We start from the raw sequence: 18,025 nt of genomic DNA on the forward strand, positions 1-18,025 counted from the left end.
ATATACTATATGTGTCATCCATCATAGGTTACAAAATATGTGTTATCATATAATTAATCATATTTTATACGTACCATCAAATAAGTAATCTTATAATTAATAATATTTTATACGTACAATCATATAAATAATCACATATATTATATTTTTAAATTTCAATGGGAAATATAAAAACCATAATTTAAGTTGGTGTTTGAAATTGGGCTTTGTACTGTATTTTTCATATATATTTTGAAAACATTTTTATAATGGTTATTGGAAAATATGTTAGTAAAAATCAAATTTTGAATATATGTATATTTTTGAATGAATTTTTGATATAAATCAATTTTAAATTATTGTTTGTAATATAGTGTAATAAGCTTTCAATTTTTTTAATAGCATAAGCCCATTACTTTTTTTCATAACTTAGTGCTATCTATGTTTCCAAATAGCACTATTTTTTTTAACTGCTATCTATGTTGCCAAACAAAAGCTTAAAGTATTTATACTTTAATAAGATAGATATGACTCAAAGGGAGTTCCAAAATCGTTTATTTTCATCATTCGTTTGTCAATGTGTTCTACTATGTTTTTCTTTGGTTAATTTGTAAACTTGCATTTGCATCTAGAGGCTGATGTCCATCTCTTCAAGTGTTTGTTCCTTATGCATTTCTTACTTCCATATATCATTTGATTCTATCAGAGCAATCATGAGAGATTAACGAGAATCAAGAGAGTCAGTCTTGTAGAACCACAAGAACTAGAATTTTTTTAAATGCGATTATAAACGAGTATAAATGATTGTGTAAGTAAGAAAATATAATGAAGAATCCAAAAAACAAATAGAACAACTTATAAAAAAAAACAAAAATGCAGAACCCAAATATGATTTCTTTCTTAAACTAAATCAATTACATGTATTCTGACGGTATACGGTTTTTAAATTCCAGACCATTTTTGTAACATCATGGATTGATGGTTTGTGATATATGGAAATGCTTAAATTGATTTGATTACATGTGTCACCAAATTGTACTTACTTTTTTCGGGCATGTATCCATTTAGAACTTAAAAGTTAAGCGTGCTTGAACCGAAGTAGTAAGATAGGTGACCGATCGAGAAGTGATTCACGATATCGTGCAAATGTGGCCAAAGCATGGGGAAATATCATGTGATGATTTGCAAAATCAGTAAACAATACTTTAAAACCTTGGAAAATTACACACAGCCTTTCGTATGGAATGGACCCCCAGGCCGAGTGAACGAGCATGGGTGACCCACTAGCCGTTGGCAGTCGTGTCAATACAAGTGGTATCAGATATTGTTAGCCATCTCGGTTCTGGTCCAAAAGGCGTCTTAAGACCTGTGGACAAAGACGTTGCGTTCTTTGAAAATGTATGAATTGTAACACCCCGTTTTTTGGGATATGGAATGGCTTAAAAGAATTGATTTGGCTACTTATGTCACTAAAGTGCACTTACTTTTTCGGACACACATCTGTTTAGAACTACAGAGTTAAGTGTTTTGAGCTGGAGTAGTAGAAGAATGGGTGACCTATCGGAAACTGATTCGCGATTTCGTGCGAGTGAGACCAAACCACAAGGAAAAATATTGTGGTGACTGCAGGATCAGTAACCAATACTATAAAGCCTTGAAAAATTAACGCACCGCCTGTTGCATGGAATGGATCCCACGAGCTGAGTGAGTTGGCATTGGTCCCATTAGCCGTAGGCGGTCGGGGCGTTACAACTTTGCAACACTCGAAAGAAGGAATCCAATAAAATCTCTCTTAGAGGAAAAAGAAAACGATTTTTGTTTCGCCTTTCCGCCCACCATGTTCTTTTTCTTTTGTTTTTCGTTTTTTTTTCCTTTTTCCATGCGCTTCATTCAAGTCTAATCCTCTCTCATGCTCGTCTCTAGTGGTGTAGATCTAAGGGGGTTTTGTTGATGTGGTGGTCGGCATGCAGATCTGAGGTTCTCCTGGCTTCACAGTGTAGATCTTTGAGGACCGGATCTGCTACCATGTCCTTCTCATGGATCATTTCACAGATCTACGGAGAAGGTTTCTTTTTCAGAGCGGTGTGGCGGTGGAGTCTTCTAGGCTTAAGAGCGCGACGGAGGGTGATAGACTATAGATTTGACCCACTTTTACCCATGGTTTATAAGTGTTTTAACTACTATTTATTATATTCTAGAGTCTATTTAATATATTTATAGGATCAGGAGTGATTTGGAAGAAATTGATGATTTTGGAGCATTTTGGAGATATTTGGAGAAAACATCCAAGTTGACCATCGAGCAGGACCATCGGTTGATATTAAGAAGAATAATCGATCGATGTTCACATCTTGACACCGATCGGCAGAGAAGCGCGCAGAAAGCCCGTTTGGACCCAGCCGACTTAGAGTCCAAGTCTTCACCAATTTACAAGATTACCCCTGACGAATTTTAACCTAATAATATAAGCTTTGCCAACATGTTAGAGGCAAAGTGTGCTTTCTTGTTTTACTATTTTCACAGCAAAAGGTTTTCTAGGATTTCTAGTAGATTGGAGAGAAGATCCAAATAGATTTGTGATTGGAACTCCATTGATATCTATCTATTTATCTATGCAGTTTTTATACCTTATTGCTGTTATGAATTGCTTAACCATGTCTGAGTAGTTCTCTTGTTAGATTTAGGGTTTAAATAGGTTATGAGGGATTAGCCCCAACTATAGATTGATAAGTTGTGATATTCATCATTAGGATTGTCATTAATGCATGTTTCTAGATTAGCTACCTAGAACTTGCCCTAGGAGTTGTAGACATAAGCGATAGCTTGCATCTCACCCTGAATCCATCCTAAGTGAGCTAAGATTGCTAGAGTAAGGCGAGAGCTGATCTAGGTAGCTTAGTGAGCACATTTAACCAGCGCATTAAAGCTTGACCAAACGCGTCGGTCGGTATTCTAATAGAATAATCGGTCGACGGTTTAACAAGTGTATCGATCGATATTCCTATAGAATCATCGATTGACACTGGTCAATAGACAAACCTAGAAAGCGAGAGCCTAATGGTTTGTTTATAAGTGTTGAGCTCTACAATATAATGCATACAACTTATTAGGCATCTCTAGAATTATAATCCCGATTACCTGAATAAAAACCCTAAGTCTAGCTACTTTCATCTAAGTACCAAAACCCCAATCAATCAATCGAGCAACTGCCTTGCTCACAAACTTGTCTTTTACATTTAAACATAATCAACCTAGCTTAATCAATCTGATTAGATTTATTAGGTTCCCTAGCTCCCTGAGAATTCGATCCGTAAGTACTACAACTGAACCTCTTATTTGAGAGAGTAATTCACTCCTTATGGTAATTTGAGTGAGATCAAATTTGGCGCCGTTGCCGGGGAGCTTTGTTCGCTTAATAGATTTAGTCTGATTTAGCCTAGGTTTCTTCTTAAACCACTTTCTGATAAAAACTTTTCTTGTCTTTTCAGGTGCATGCCCAGCAGTACCAGAAGCAACAAGGAAATTCAACTGCTATTCTCATCAGATCCTACAAGTTTGGAAAGTTCGATCCGTAAAAGAAGACGCTCCTCATCGATCGACAACAACACCAGTTCGTCGCTCGATTCTCATCAACCACCGTCGACCCAGACACCAGTGTTGTCGACCGATAGTCGCCTACCACCGTCGACCGAAGACACTCTTCCGTCGACAGATATCTTCCCGCTGAAGTCGATCGATACTTCAGTCCGAACATCGATCGATACTGAGCCGCGAGACATGGATGCGACTTTGATTCTTATATGTGATGAGAAAGGAGACCTGCATGACTAGGAGGGTCATCTGCATAATGCAGCAGGTCAGAGGATATACGCTCAGGGGGCTGCAATCCCTGAGTTCGATACTGATGCTACATGAACTACTCTACCTGTAGATGAGGCTGCTCGACCCAGAACGTTGGCTGATTACAACCGTCCAAATCAGTTCTATGCCAATAGATCAGCTATTCGTCTTCCAGCTATCCAGATAGGCGATTTTTGAGTTGAAGCTGCAGTACTACACACTCGTGGGACAAACACCCTACTGTGGGTTATCTCACGAGCATCCTATGGACCATCTGGAGAGGTTCGAGGATCTTATATCTACTATACAAGTCAAGGGAGTCCCTGAGGACTACCTACTTTCTAAGCTCTTCAAGTACTCACTTGCTGGAGAGGCTTCGCATTGGCTTAAGAAGTTACCACCAGGATCTCTCACATCCTGGGCCGACATTAAGAATGCATTCCTATGCAACTTCTTTGATGAGGTGCGTGCTGAAGACTTGAGGAGCAAGATTGCTACATTCGCGCAGGAGCCTACAGAGTCATTCAGAAGCTCTTTTATCAGATTCAAGCCTTATCAGAGGGATTGTCCACACCATGGATTCAATGAGGTGCAGCTGCTCAGCACTTTCTTCACAGGCATCGCAACAGAAGCTGTAGACACAGAGGGTAGAGCAGAGGTAGAAAAAAATGTGAACTTCATTGGAGGAACTGGATTTCAGAGGTCTGGAAACCAGAATGGAAACTTCTATGGCAATGGACAGATGAGTAACTTCAACCAGATTTTGTAGTACCAGAAACCCTACGGCAACAACTACAACAACAACATGAGTTATGGAAACTCATCTTACCAGAAGCCACCACCACCTACTCAAGAGAGCAAGATTGAAGCAATGCTTGATAGGATTCTTGAGGGACAGCAGAGTATGACGGTGGACTTCAATGGGAAGATCGATTCTGTCTACAACAACCTGAACACAAAGTTTGCGACTTTGAGCACTCATGTGAAGAAGCTGGAGATGCAGGTTGTTGAGACATGAGAAGCTGTTAAGAGGCAAGAAGCCTTAACAAGAGGGGTAGGAGATGATGTGATGAATCACCACGTGAATGCCATCATAGATGATGATTTCTGGCAAGTGGTGAAGCAGGAGAAGCTGTAAGAAGGAGATTTCGAAGTAGAGAGTTCGATGAGTTTCGGCGGATCGCATTGGTGTCGATCGACGTCAGATCTCGAACATCAATCGACAGATGTCAACCAAAACCGATCGATAGCCATTCCAGAGCATCGATCGATGACTCTTACGGAGTCGACCGCATCTTGTAATGCCGTGAGGATCATGACTCACGAGGAGTTCGCAGCAAAACACCCACATCCGCCCAACCTTGTTTATGTCAAAATCGATCGGCAAAATGGTCCTACCATCGATTGACAATGAGAGACCGCCATCGATCGACAACCTCCATCGCCCATCGATCAACGCGCACCTCTCACATACCGAGTTCAGATGCGAAAGATAGACGTTGCTCGTCTCAATGCACTCAAGCCACAACCCAAACCTTAAGCTAACCCTCTAGAGACCACCAGCACACAGTCAAATGATGCAGGAGAGCCTATGGAAGTTGATATGGCTCCTATGGGGAGAACCTTGAGGAAGAGAAAAGGAAAGGTTGCTAAGCATCTGAAAAGAGCAGCTAATTAGAAAGAGATGGAAATTTTTCAAAAGAGAGTCTTCAGGATTCTTTTAGAGAAACCATTCGAAGAGGCATATTTTACCCATAGATTGTGGATGTTCTTCAGAGAAAACAAAGAAACTGAAGAGGACATTAGGAGAATGTTCTGTGAGGCCAGAGAAAAGATGAAGAATATGATTACACTGAAGAAGAAGAGTGATCCTGGGAAGTTTGCAGTACCATGTACAGTGATGGGTATTGAGTTCCCACATGCACTGTGCGACACAGGAGTATCACTCAACATCCTACCTAGGGTTATGGCAGACCATCTGGGTCTGCAGGTGGAGCCTTCCAGGGAATCGTTCACTTTTGTGGATTGTTCTCAGAGGAGCACAGGAGGAATTGTAAGAGACCTAGAGGTGCAGATTAGTAATGCCCTAGTTCTAGTTGATTTCCATGTCTTGGATATCAAGCTAAACTAGAATTCTTCTCTGTTTCTTGGAAGAGCTTTCTTGTCAACAGTAGGAGCAGTGTGCAACATGAGAATCAACTAGTTGTACCTGACGCTCATAGACCCCCATGTCTAGTACGATCATATTCTAGTCATGAAGCCACAAACGTCCTCCAGAAGAATTGATGATGCAGGACTCATTGCAGCATAACACTATGGAGTAGAGTACGAGACAGAGTACTCTGCGTCGATCAAAACTCACACAGCAACATCGATCGACAGTGCCAACAGAAATCGATCGACATTAGTAAGGAAGAATTGATTGACAGTAGTCCAGGCAATTGAGAGAATGACTACTACAATCCCACCATGGCGATGCACACTGCTACCCTGCATATAGAGGAGTATGATGAGGATTATGAGGAGGAACGAGCTATAGAGTACAGAGCCATTCTTGCTGAGGAAGATAGACTTATCCACCATTCCTCTTGGAAAAGGAATGCAACGTCGATCGAAAGAACCATCCCAACATCGATTGACACTCATCTTCATCAGGCAAGCTGCAAACGAGCATCGACCGACATTGCCAACTACCCATCGATCGACACTGGAGCCGCCCGTGCACGAGAAGGAGATTACTCAATTGGAAGTTGGGCAGATGATCACTATCACGAGAGCTATGCAGTAGAAACAGCGGTACATGACCGAGGGGTAGATGAACCTCATGAAGGCTTCACATATGAGGAACTTCTCAACTACCAGGCGCGAGCAGAAAGTGATTCACTTCTTGCAGAAGCCTGTGGGAAAGGAACTCGTTTCAATCCATTAAGTGAAGCAGATAGACGCGCAGCGATCGACAGGGAAAAACAACAATCGATCGCCAGAGCTAGTCATATATCGATCGACGGCAGAGCCACAATGTTGATCGACATCCGTCCACAACCACCATCCATTGTAAGCAAAAAAGCTACATATGATAATAAGTATCTAACATCGGATGAGTTTGCTATTTTCAGGGATCCAGATGGCTATGCAAGAGCAATGGATGGACATGCACTGCAAGTATCCAGAGATGACATTGCAGAAATTCTTCAGATGGCTAATGGAGCAGAAAATATCTTCAAACAACAATGCAACAGTTCAACACACCAGCAGAGGGTTACAAACGAGTTCTATGACACAGCTGGTGGAGTAGATAATCGTTTCAAGCCGAAGTATCGACAGCATACTGGACCGTCAATCAACGTTGACGTCCCAACATCGATCAACAGACGCCCCGAGTTTGGAAAAAGAGCCTATGACCGTAATGGCACTAGGAGATTCCACTGGGAGGAGAAGGATGAATATGGAGTCTACAGAGATGATTATGGACATGCCAGAGATGTAGATGGACACATCATCCGTGTATCCAAGGATGATATCAGAAGTCTTCTGGAAAGAGCCTCAATGGAAGAGCACAACTACTTATGTTTTCTAGAATATGCTAGGTCATTCACACAAACCAAGCTAGTGCCAAAGATCTACACCAAGGATGAGATCAATGAGATGTTTTATGGAGTCTGTGGAGCCCAAGAAAAGAATGAAGGTGATTTCAAGATGAAGCTTGATGGTGTGTACTACCCACTGAATGATAGCATTAGTTGGTTGACTACATGCACAAAGGAGATGAAGCAAGACATAGCCAGAATTCAAACACAGTGTGCGGCCGAAGCAACTGCACCAGCATCGATTGACAGAAAGATCTCAACATCGATCGACGACAACCTCACACATTCAAATCCGATGAAGTCTCAAGCAAATTCCTACACCAGAGCAGAGATTGATCAGTTAGTAGAAGAGATCTACAGAACTCTGGAATCAGCAGAAGAGAGGCTTGATAGGAGATGTGATGACATCTATTTCCCAATGGACCTTACAATGAGTTCTTTAACTTCTCAGATAGAAGCAATACATAGGGAGTTAATAGAGATTCAGAGATACATCGCTCGTCGACTAGAGGCGTTAGCATCAATCGACAGACGCAACAACATATCGATCGACAGCCGCAGACGGACATCGATCGACAGAGCTACAACCCAAGGGAGGCTAGTACCAAAGATGAAATCAGACATGTCTGATACAAACAACCATGAAGAGGAGATCTCAGAAGATACATACGCCACTCTCATCAGGAATCAGTTCCAACTTGAGAGTCTTGGAGAAAGATTGCAGAAGATAGATAATGAAACTTCAACAATGAAGGATAAATGGCACATAGGAGATGAAGCAATGCGAGACTTCAGTGGAACATGGTTCAATAAGCGCAGAGAAGAGATGGAGATTTTCTTCCCAGCAAGTCCCAGCTTTCCACATGACTAGCCAAATCACCACCAAAGTCAAGCTAAATGACTATAACAAAGTGCTGAGTGGCAGGCAACCCACTATTAATATCTAATTGGTTTTTATTAGTTTAGTATTTATGTTAGTTTTTAAATTATTGCAGGTCATAAAAAGAAAAACAAAATAAAAAGATCCAAGTAGGCGATTGCCATGAGTATCGACCGACGAAACACTGCCGACATCGATTGACAGAGCATCACCTACCGCGGCCGATGACAACACAATTACATCGATCGACATTAATTCTGGTCTGATATATCGTTCTAACTTGTTATATTGAGTCCTTATGTTTTAGTTATCACCATAACTCCAACTGAATTTACACTGGGGACAGTGTAGTTTAAGTCTGGGGGATGTTTACTGATATTAGTTTATTCATGAGTCTTATTTTAATGTTTTCAAAAAGAGTTTTTATTGAGTCAAGATGGGGATAATGAACTTTTTGATTTTTTCTTATTATCTAACCATACCATTCTAGATTTACTAGTTGCAGATAGCACTAAAGATACCTAAGTGGATCAATCTGGCAACTATGTTACACTTAGAATGTTTGAAGGAACCAAAGCTGACCTCCAACCTAATTGAGCTCAACTCTGCTTGTCTTGGGGCTTGGTATACGTGGGATCAGATTCTTCAAACAAGTCTGGAAGGTAAAGTATTGTGTAGATTTATCACCCTCTCTCTCTCAATTTCGAATTTAGGTCTTTATATTTAAAATAATAATAATAATAATAATATTTATATATATATAATATAGTTAGAAATAGAAAAACTTAGGAAAGAATTCGAACATGACTTGGTGGCTACAACCATTAAGGCTTAATTCACAAATAATCCTACGATATAAGTCAAAAAGAAGTGAACAGGATTTGGTGGCTAAAACCATTAAAGCTTGATTCATGGAAGCCTATCCACCCTTGGTCAATGATCTTGCAATAAAGCAGACTTTGACTAGGGAAGAAATTAGTAGAGAGAGAGGATAAGAAGTATTGTTTACCTGCAGGTCCAGATACTTGTTTGAGCATCTTTGCATCCTGTGATCGATACCCCCAAGGTAAAGCCTACAATTTAAATTATGCAAGTATTGAGGTTGTTAGAGGGGATTATTAGACATGATTTGCTAAATTGTTGAATAGATGAACTTGGTTGCTAGACTAGGATATGGTATAGTGTGCTTCAGAGACTATGACTTTCTAAGGTGTTGATTCTAAGTTTTAAAGTCTGTGAGTCCCTGTTGTTTTCAAACCTCTTTCAGAGAGACTGCATGTATGTTTTGCTTGAGGACAAGCAAAAGGGTAAGTCTGGAGGAGTTGATAGACCATGGATTTGACTCACTTTTACCCATGGTTTATAAGTGTTTTAACTACTATTTATTATATTCTAGAGTCTATATATATATATAAAGTACAGTTTGTTTCACTCCTAGGCTTTCCACATCATCTTCCACATCATTAATTCGGATGATATTGTGATGACACGTGTCACACGGAAAGCAAAACACACTGTTTCAGTTAAACTGCAGCAAGCAAAATGAGCTTTCGTGACCCGTTTGCTAACGATATTTGGGCTCTAGGTTAAGAGTGCTTTGCGGCCCGATTAGATATCTTCTTTCCTAACCCTAATTCTACAGACTCGATGAGATGGGTGTCATCTCTCTCCTTCGACGGTCGCAGCGTGACGCCTGAATTTCTCTGTGCAATCTGAAACGGTCCGATTAATTTCTTCATGATTAATCTCATTTATTCAGACGCCCACGATGTGGTCTTGAATGCGTTGTTAGATCTACGAGGCTGTATGCGTTCGGTATAAATATATGTGAGTATTTCTCACCTTGAACTCATCATCTCTTCGTATCTCTTATACTAACGTGGAAACTATTTTCAAATTATTTACCACCGTATATCCTCTCCGCTCCTTTGCATTGTTTTTCTTTCTGAACGGAACGAGCCAGAACGGACTCCGGCGGTGGATTGCATTTCCGGCAAGCTGCGGCGATTAGATGGCGTTATAACCGGAAGAACCATGCGGTTTGCTAAAGGAGTTTCTGTCGGAAGGCGTTCCTGTTGATTCTCAAAGCATGCCATTGATTGGGCAGCTGGCCATGACCAAAGAGATGCTGTGCAAGTTTGTTAGAACACAACGACGAGGTCTCATTGAACGGCAATGTAAGTTACTTCTTCAGATCTTGATTGTAGTGTATTCAAATAATTTCGGCCAACTGCTCTGTATTTATTGATACTGAGATCTATCGACCTTGCTTCAGATGGTTTGTGCTTAGACAGAGACGCCTCCAGCTCCTCGATACAGATGGTTTGTGCTTCTCTTCTTCTTATTCTTCCCAATCTATCTGTAGTGATTTGGGATTATTTGTTCTTAGACATGTTTTGATTTCTTTAGAACTGAATTTTGATAGTGGCCAAGTACTTGGTGGCGCAGAGTTACGGATCTGATTTGTCGTCGTACTCTTTTGGAACACATCAGAAAGGTGAGTGAGAAGTTTCATCTCATTGGTTACATATATTCTGCAAATATATCTTTTTATTCCTCCACTGCAAGGTATATCTTTTTATTCCTCCAAGTATGCATCTTTATGGAGTTTTGTAGCTTGTGATTAAGTGTTTAGTGTAGCCAATCTTAAAGCTTCATTCTTGGAGGAGTTTAAGTCTGGAGTTTAAGTCTGAACGTTCTTTAAGATTTGAATAGTTTTCTTTTTTGAAGGATTTGGTAAAGATAAAGATCCCAACTTTTTAACGTTAACATGTGTGGATTCACAGGTTTATTCTTTGGACTGGACACCTGAGATGAACCAGATTGTCAGTGCATCTCAACAAGACACGCTCAGTTAGAAGAGAAAAGTGATGGAAAGGGGAAAGACACAACCAAATGGCCAATTGATAAAGTGCTGAAAAATGCAATCGTTTAGATCTTGAAAAGGTCAGACTTTAATAATACGATTAGTTAAATTCTATTTATATATATTAATATATATCCAAATGGGTATATCACTCTGCCCACCTGCACCAAACCAAACTCACACGCTCACAGGTTTATATATACTATTTATGTATAATTTACATACTGAAAATGTGGGAGATTGGCACATTTCTCCATTAGAGTTACTCCACAGTGGTCCTTTGCTTGATTTTGATCTTCTTCCAGGATGTTCTTCTTCAATGGCTGCCTTGAGTTTACCGTCTCTACCAAATGTCCTTATCTCAGACACTTGTGGAGAAGCTTATGGTCTCTGTGAGTAACCAACTTGAACCGTAGATCTACATAGATAGTTCGTTGTTTGTCTCATATAGTTTTGTTCATCAATTTTCAGGTCAAAGCTGCAGAGCCTTTTCCTTCAATCGTTGCAGCATCTAAAACTCTTGCAGTGGTTTCATCTGGATTGTGTGGAGATCACGGAGATGCCATACATTTGACAACAATAATGCTACCGATATCAATGAACATAAAATTTTCTCCAACTCTCTCTTTTTCATGTTACCACTCCATTAAGAAGCTATCTAGAGATTTTTTTTTTCTGTCAACCGCTATCTAAAGATTTCATACTTCATAATAACTTTAAAAATTGAAAAATAATCTACATTTTCATCTTTTTAGTATCTAGATCAAATCTATTAACGACACATTTAATAATTGATGAAATATTTCTAATTATTTTCAATCGAACCAAGTTCTTTTCACCAAAATTTCTTTGAACATATAATAATATAGTAAATACGTAAATATAATTCAAAAATATATAGAATTCTGAAAAAAAAATAAGAGTAAGAGATGTAAAGTTTTTTTTTTTGAACACGAGATTAAAAGGTGCTTCCTACATTAAAAAAAAAACAATAGTTTGTTCCCCGAAAGTATACATAAATTAACAAGAAAAATTAAAAAATAAACACAACTAATGACTAATATATAAGCAGAACATAAATCTAATTAGAAAGTCTGGAAAATGAAAAAAAAAAAAAATATATATACAAATGAAGCGATAAAACATATGTTGAAAGTGCACAATATAGCTTGAATTTTTAAAATTAGTCAACGATTAATAATTTTGTGAAAATACATCATATCATTTTACATATATAAATTTCAAGCATACATAGAGAAAATCAAAAATATTTAAAAGGGAAATCCATTTATGATATTGTTTTTAACGTTTATCAAACCAAAGCCAGCAAAAATAAAAAAAATAGTGAAGCTTCCATAACTTTTTTTTTCTATTTTTAGTCACCAAACTGAAGTTTATAGAAATTAATAAGAAAAAATGATGAATAAACAAAATTTAAAATAAAAAGAAACACTTAGAAAAAATAAAAATTCACAATATAACCCAAAATATATAACTTCCAATAATACATAGGAAAAACTCATAAAATCAAAAATTATTTATGATAATGCTTTTCCACGTTAAATCTAACCAAGCGGGGCCAGAGTTTAAAAGGAAAGTAGTGGATCTTTTGGAATTTTCTGTTTCTTATGGTGGCAACATTTAAGATAATGGAAATTAAAAACAAACTAATGGAAATTAAAAACAAACTCTTGGAAGACCGCAATCAAGAATTTGTATATAACCAAAACCAAGAGTTAAAAAATAAGTACGAAAAATAAGCAAGAAAAAAATAAAACAATTGCAAAAGAAATGTGTGATACCAAGCACAATTTTAAGGCTATTGCATCCTATCAAATTATTGGAAACACATCCAGCTTTCTTACTGAACGAATAAAGAAAACAACGTGTTAAATTAAAACTTTGATAATACTAACATCTTCAGAAACAAACACGATAAAATTTACATGAAGATAAAAGTATAAACGTATTTTAGATAAGTCAAATGAAAATGGTTTAAACAAAAATACACACTAACTTGAATATAGAGAAAATAATCAACCACATATGAGGTTGTCTTTCTGGTAATCAAATAAACACAAAACTAATGAATTGCGATAATTACAAATGAAACAATATTAGGATATCGATATGATAGAAATCAAACGTTCCTTGCGCGATGTCCCTATTATGAAGAACAGACATATGGAACTAACATGATCTTTATAATGCCACCAAGAAGTTGCAAGTTCAACGATCTTGAAAGTAGATGCACTGATTGTTTATATTACAAGCAAATAGAGAAATTCTTGGAGACAATTAACCCTCCATAAGAACAGCCTCCATTTATGGATCCATTTCCGTTCTTCTCAATTTTCCATTCCAATGGTTTCAATTTTTTAGTAGTTTTGCTTTGCTGATCCCATCACATACGGTGTTTGAGTTTCCATTACTTCTTATAAGAAATGCAACATCAATTTGTTAATTATGAACTCTATGATTCTATGAACAAATCAATTTGATCGGAATGCTAAAAAATAAAATTATAAACAAAAAAAAAGTAAATGACAACAAAAATTAAAATACGTATTTCAAACAGTGATCGTCTAAAAATACATTTCTTCTTTAATAACACCTACTTATTTTACGTTACACTTCTGCTATTTAACTCAACTTTTCAATAACATATTCAGCATACAGATAAACTGTTACTAAATGCAATCATCTAAACTCAATTCCATCATACAAACGATAATCATGCCAACCACATATTCAGCTTTGAGAGTCCAAAATATAACAAACCACAACTAGCCAGCCAATCATGGCTTGAAAACATACAACTAGAATACCACGTAAACCGCATCTAACCTATATAATATGTTATACGTAGCAAACTATTGATATTAACACAAACAACGAAATCAAACATAATTAATCTTCGTATACATAATCCTTCTACACCCTAACATTCTTAAAAACCATAAACGTTGTTATACACTTCTCTTGAAAATGCTAATATGAAATACACATAATGAAAATATACAATAATATAATTATATATATGACACGAAAAGCATATCCCGCGCGTAGCGCGGACTGGCCCTAGTTTAGTATATTTATAGGAACATAAGTGATTTGGAAAAAATGATGATTTTTGAGCATTTTGGAGATATTTAGAGGAAGCATCCGAGCTGACCATCGAGCACGACCATCGGTCGATATTAAAAAAGAATAATCGATCGATGTTCACATCTTGATATCGATCGACAGCGAAGCGCGCAGAAAGCCCGTTTGGACCCAGCCGACTTAGAGCCCAAGTCTTCACCAATTACTCCTCACGAGTTTTAACCTAATTATATAAACTTTGCCAACATGTTAGAGGCAAAGTGTGCTTTCTTGTTTTAATATTTTCACAGCAAAAAGTTTTCGAGGATTTCTAGTAGATTGGAGAGAAGATCGAAAGAGAATTGTGATTGGAACTCCATTGATATCTATCTATTTATCTATGCAGTTTTTATACCTTATTGCTGTTATGAATTGCTTAGCCATGTCTGAGCAGTTCTCTTGTTAGATTTAGGGTTTAAATAGGTTATGAGGGATTATCCCCAACTATAGATTGCTAAGTTGTGATATTCATCATTAGGATTGTCATTGATGCATGTCTCTAGATTAGCTACATAGAACTTGCCCTAAGAGTTGTAGACATAAGCGATAGCTTGCATCTCACCCTGAATCCATCCTAACTGAGCTAAGATTGCTAGAGTAAGGCGAGAGCTGATTTAGGAAGCTTTGTGAACACATTCAACCCTCGCATTAAAACTTGACTAAACGCGTCGGTCGATATTCCAATAGAATAATCGGTCGACGGTTCAACAAGTGTATCGATCGATATTCTTATAGAATCATCGATCGAAACTGGTCAATTGACAAACCTAGAAAGCGAGTGCTTAACGGTTTGTTTATAAGTGTTGAGCTCTACAATATCATGCATATAACTTATTAGGCATCTGTAGGATTATAATCCTGATTACCTGAATAAAAACACTAAGTCTAGCTACTTTCATCTAAGTACCAAAACCCCAATCAATCAATCGAGCAACTGCCTTGCACACAAACCTGTCTTTTACATTTAAACATAATCAACCTAGCTTAATCAATCTGATTAAATTTATTAGGTTATCTAGCTCCCTGAGAAATCGATCCTTAAGTACTACAACTGAACTTCTTATTTAAAAAAGTAATTCACTCCTTTGGTCTGAATGGTTTCAGTTTTCCTCTCTCTCCCACTTTCATGTTTTGAGGGTGGTAGGCGGAGCATCGAGTTGGTGGTCACTAGAGGCGGTGAGTCGGTTGTGAGGCGTTTCTCTCTCATGTGGTCTCTATGTTGTGTTTAGGTGGAGGTTTGTGTGGTGGAGTTTTGTGCGGTGAAGGGTGTCCTCTGCATTCTCTCTTTCCCTTTGCTTCTGGTCCATTTTTCTTTTCTCCGGTAGAAGCAACAAGCTTTATTCGGTTCAAGCTTTAAAGATTTATAACCGGTGGTGTTTTTAGCTGACACTATTTTGGTAGTACATTTCTGGCGGTTTTCTCAATGTTTCAGCGTCCTTTTTATCAGGGTTCTTAGATATTTGAGATGCATAAAAATGTAAAATTTAGAGCAACATTTGCATCTCAAAATCCAAAAGACATAAATACTATTTATACAAATATGAAAATTAATTATATTAGTTATATTATATTAGTTATTGTAATTATTATATAATATTTTTAAATTTGAAAATTGCATTTTCCTGCCGTAGAAACAAAATTTTCCGCAAAAATTACAGTTCATGTTTTTCTGCCAAAAACATAAGAACATATTTTATGCCAAAAACTACAAAATCATGTTTTCGTAAAAATCGTAAAATCAGGCATTTCCGTCAAAACATGAAATCGCATTTTTCCTCATACACATAAAATCAAGTTTTCTGTAAAAATAAAAAAAATGGAGTTTTCTTGCCAAAACCATAAAATCATTTTTTTTCCTTCCAACCTGCAAAATCGTGTTTTTCCGTCAAAACTAAAAAATAAATTTTCCCACCAAAATCACAAAATCAAATTTTCCACTCAAAACCGTAAAATGAGTTTCCCCACCAAAACCGTAAAATCGATTTTTCTTGGCAAAACCACAAAATTGAGTTTATTTGGCAAAACTGCAAATGGCATTTTCCCGCCAAACCAAAAATGAGTTTTCTGGGCAAAATAAAAAAATGGAGTTTCTCGCAAAAACCGCAAAAACAAGTCTTTCTCCCAAAACCAAAAACCGAGTTTTCTAACCAAAATCGGCAAATTGAGTTTTCCCGGCAAAACATAAAAATTGAATTTTCGTGCCAAAATCACAAAAATGAATCTTCTCGCCAGTGTCACAAAATCAAGTAACCCGTCAATTTTTTTTCAAAAAATCAAATTTTCACCAAAACCGGATAGTTACATTTTTTTCTGTAAAAATGTAAAATCGGGTTTTTGTCAAAAATTAGAAAACAAGGCTTTCCTCCAAAAACTGGGAAATCGGCTATTTTGTCAAAAATCAAAAAATCAACTTTTGTGAAAATGACAAAATCATGTTTTCCGATCATAATTGCAAAATTTTGATTTTCGTCAAAATGACAAAACCAGGTTTTTCTTGAAAATGAAAATTTAGGTTTTCTGTCAAAATTGAAAATCATAAATTATTTTGTTACAAATATAATTATATATGTATTTATCCAAATATTATAATTAGTTCATTATTAATAATAGAGAAAATGACACAAAGAACACCAAACAAATTTTTCCTCCCCAAACTAGCACTCAGGATCAGAAGTCACAAAAATAGGTTTCACTAAAGGGGTAATTTACCCTTATGCCCTCTTCTTTCAGTAATTAAAAAGAAAAATTTGAAATCAATTGTCGCCGTCCTCGTTTCATCGCTTCTTCTTCTCCTCATCGCTGTCTTTCGTCGTCGTCATCTCTCCGTCGTCGTCATCGTCGTCGTCTCTCCGTCGTCGTCATCGTCGTCGTCTCTCCGTCGTCGTCATCGTCGTCGTCTCTCCGTCGTCGTCATCGTCGTCGTCTCTCCGTCGTCGTCATCGTCGTCGTCTCTCCGTCGTCGTCATCGTCGTCGTCTCTCCGTCGTCGTCATCGTCGTCGTCTCTCCGTCGTCGTCATCGTCGTCGTCTCTCCGTCGTCGTCATCGTCGTCGTCTCTCCGTCGTCGTCATCGTCGTCGTCTCTCCGTCGTCGTCATCGTCGTCGTCTCTCCGTCGTCGTCATCGTCGTCGTCTCTCCGTCGTCGTCATCGTCGTCGTCTCTCCGTCGTCGTCATCGTCGTCGTCTCTCCGTCGTCGTCATCGTCGTCGTCTCTCCGTCGTCGTCATCGTCGTCGTCTCTCCGTCGTCGTCATCCTGCAGAGAGAAAAACAGGTACATTGTCCCTAATTCACTTTTTCTGTTTGTGTTTGCATGATATGCTTCATAATCAAGTATTATGCCTTACAGAACTACTCGACTTTTGCAGAGTCTTCTATATGAAGGTGTTTCTACAGTTCCTCTGAATGCTCTTCCGGATTTTAGCCCTGTCCATATTGGACTTTCACCAACCACGAGAGGAGCTGGCGATATTAAGGTGAATAGCTATTTTAAGACAAAGAGAGAGTTGATGTTGAGGATGAAGAAATGGGCTTTAGAGTGGAAGTTTGAGTACAAGACTGTCTCTTCTAACAAGTCAAGAGTGCTTTTGAGTTGTGTTGATGAAAATTGCACGTGGAGGATGCGTGCTATCAAGCTACCTCTTTCAGATTTTTTTGTTGTTAAAAAGTATGTTCATGAGCATAGATGTGATACAACACACAGGAAAGCCAACCACATACAAGCATCTGCAA

General features: G+C 37.9%; 1 long non-coding RNA gene and 1 pseudogene across 2 annotated transcripts; one reads left to right on the top strand and one right to left on the bottom strand.

Annotated features, from left to right (window-relative positions):
* LOC106302460 overlaps window positions 1-18,025 on the bottom strand; it is a 66,599-nt pseudogene that overhangs the window by 17,567 nt on the left and 31,007 nt on the right.
* On the top strand, window positions 9,920-11,834 carry LOC106303825. 2 transcript variants are annotated; one of them, XR_001262554.1, is made up of 7 exons: window positions 9,920-10,113; window positions 10,250-10,463; window positions 10,562-10,608; window positions 10,712-10,783; window positions 11,073-11,232; window positions 11,458-11,544; window positions 11,624-11,834. It is a non-coding gene; the product is annotated as an uncharacterized LOC106303825 (long non-coding RNA). The 2 variants fall into 2 exon arrangements; XR_001262553.1 differs by having other exon boundaries at window positions 9,922-10,463.

Source organism: Brassica oleracea, chromosome C7 (assembly GCF_000695525.1).
Source record: "Brassica oleracea var. oleracea cultivar TO1000 chromosome C7, BOL, whole genome shotgun sequence".
Lineage (NCBI taxonomy): Eukaryota > Viridiplantae > Streptophyta > Magnoliopsida > Brassicales > Brassicaceae > Brassica > Brassica oleracea.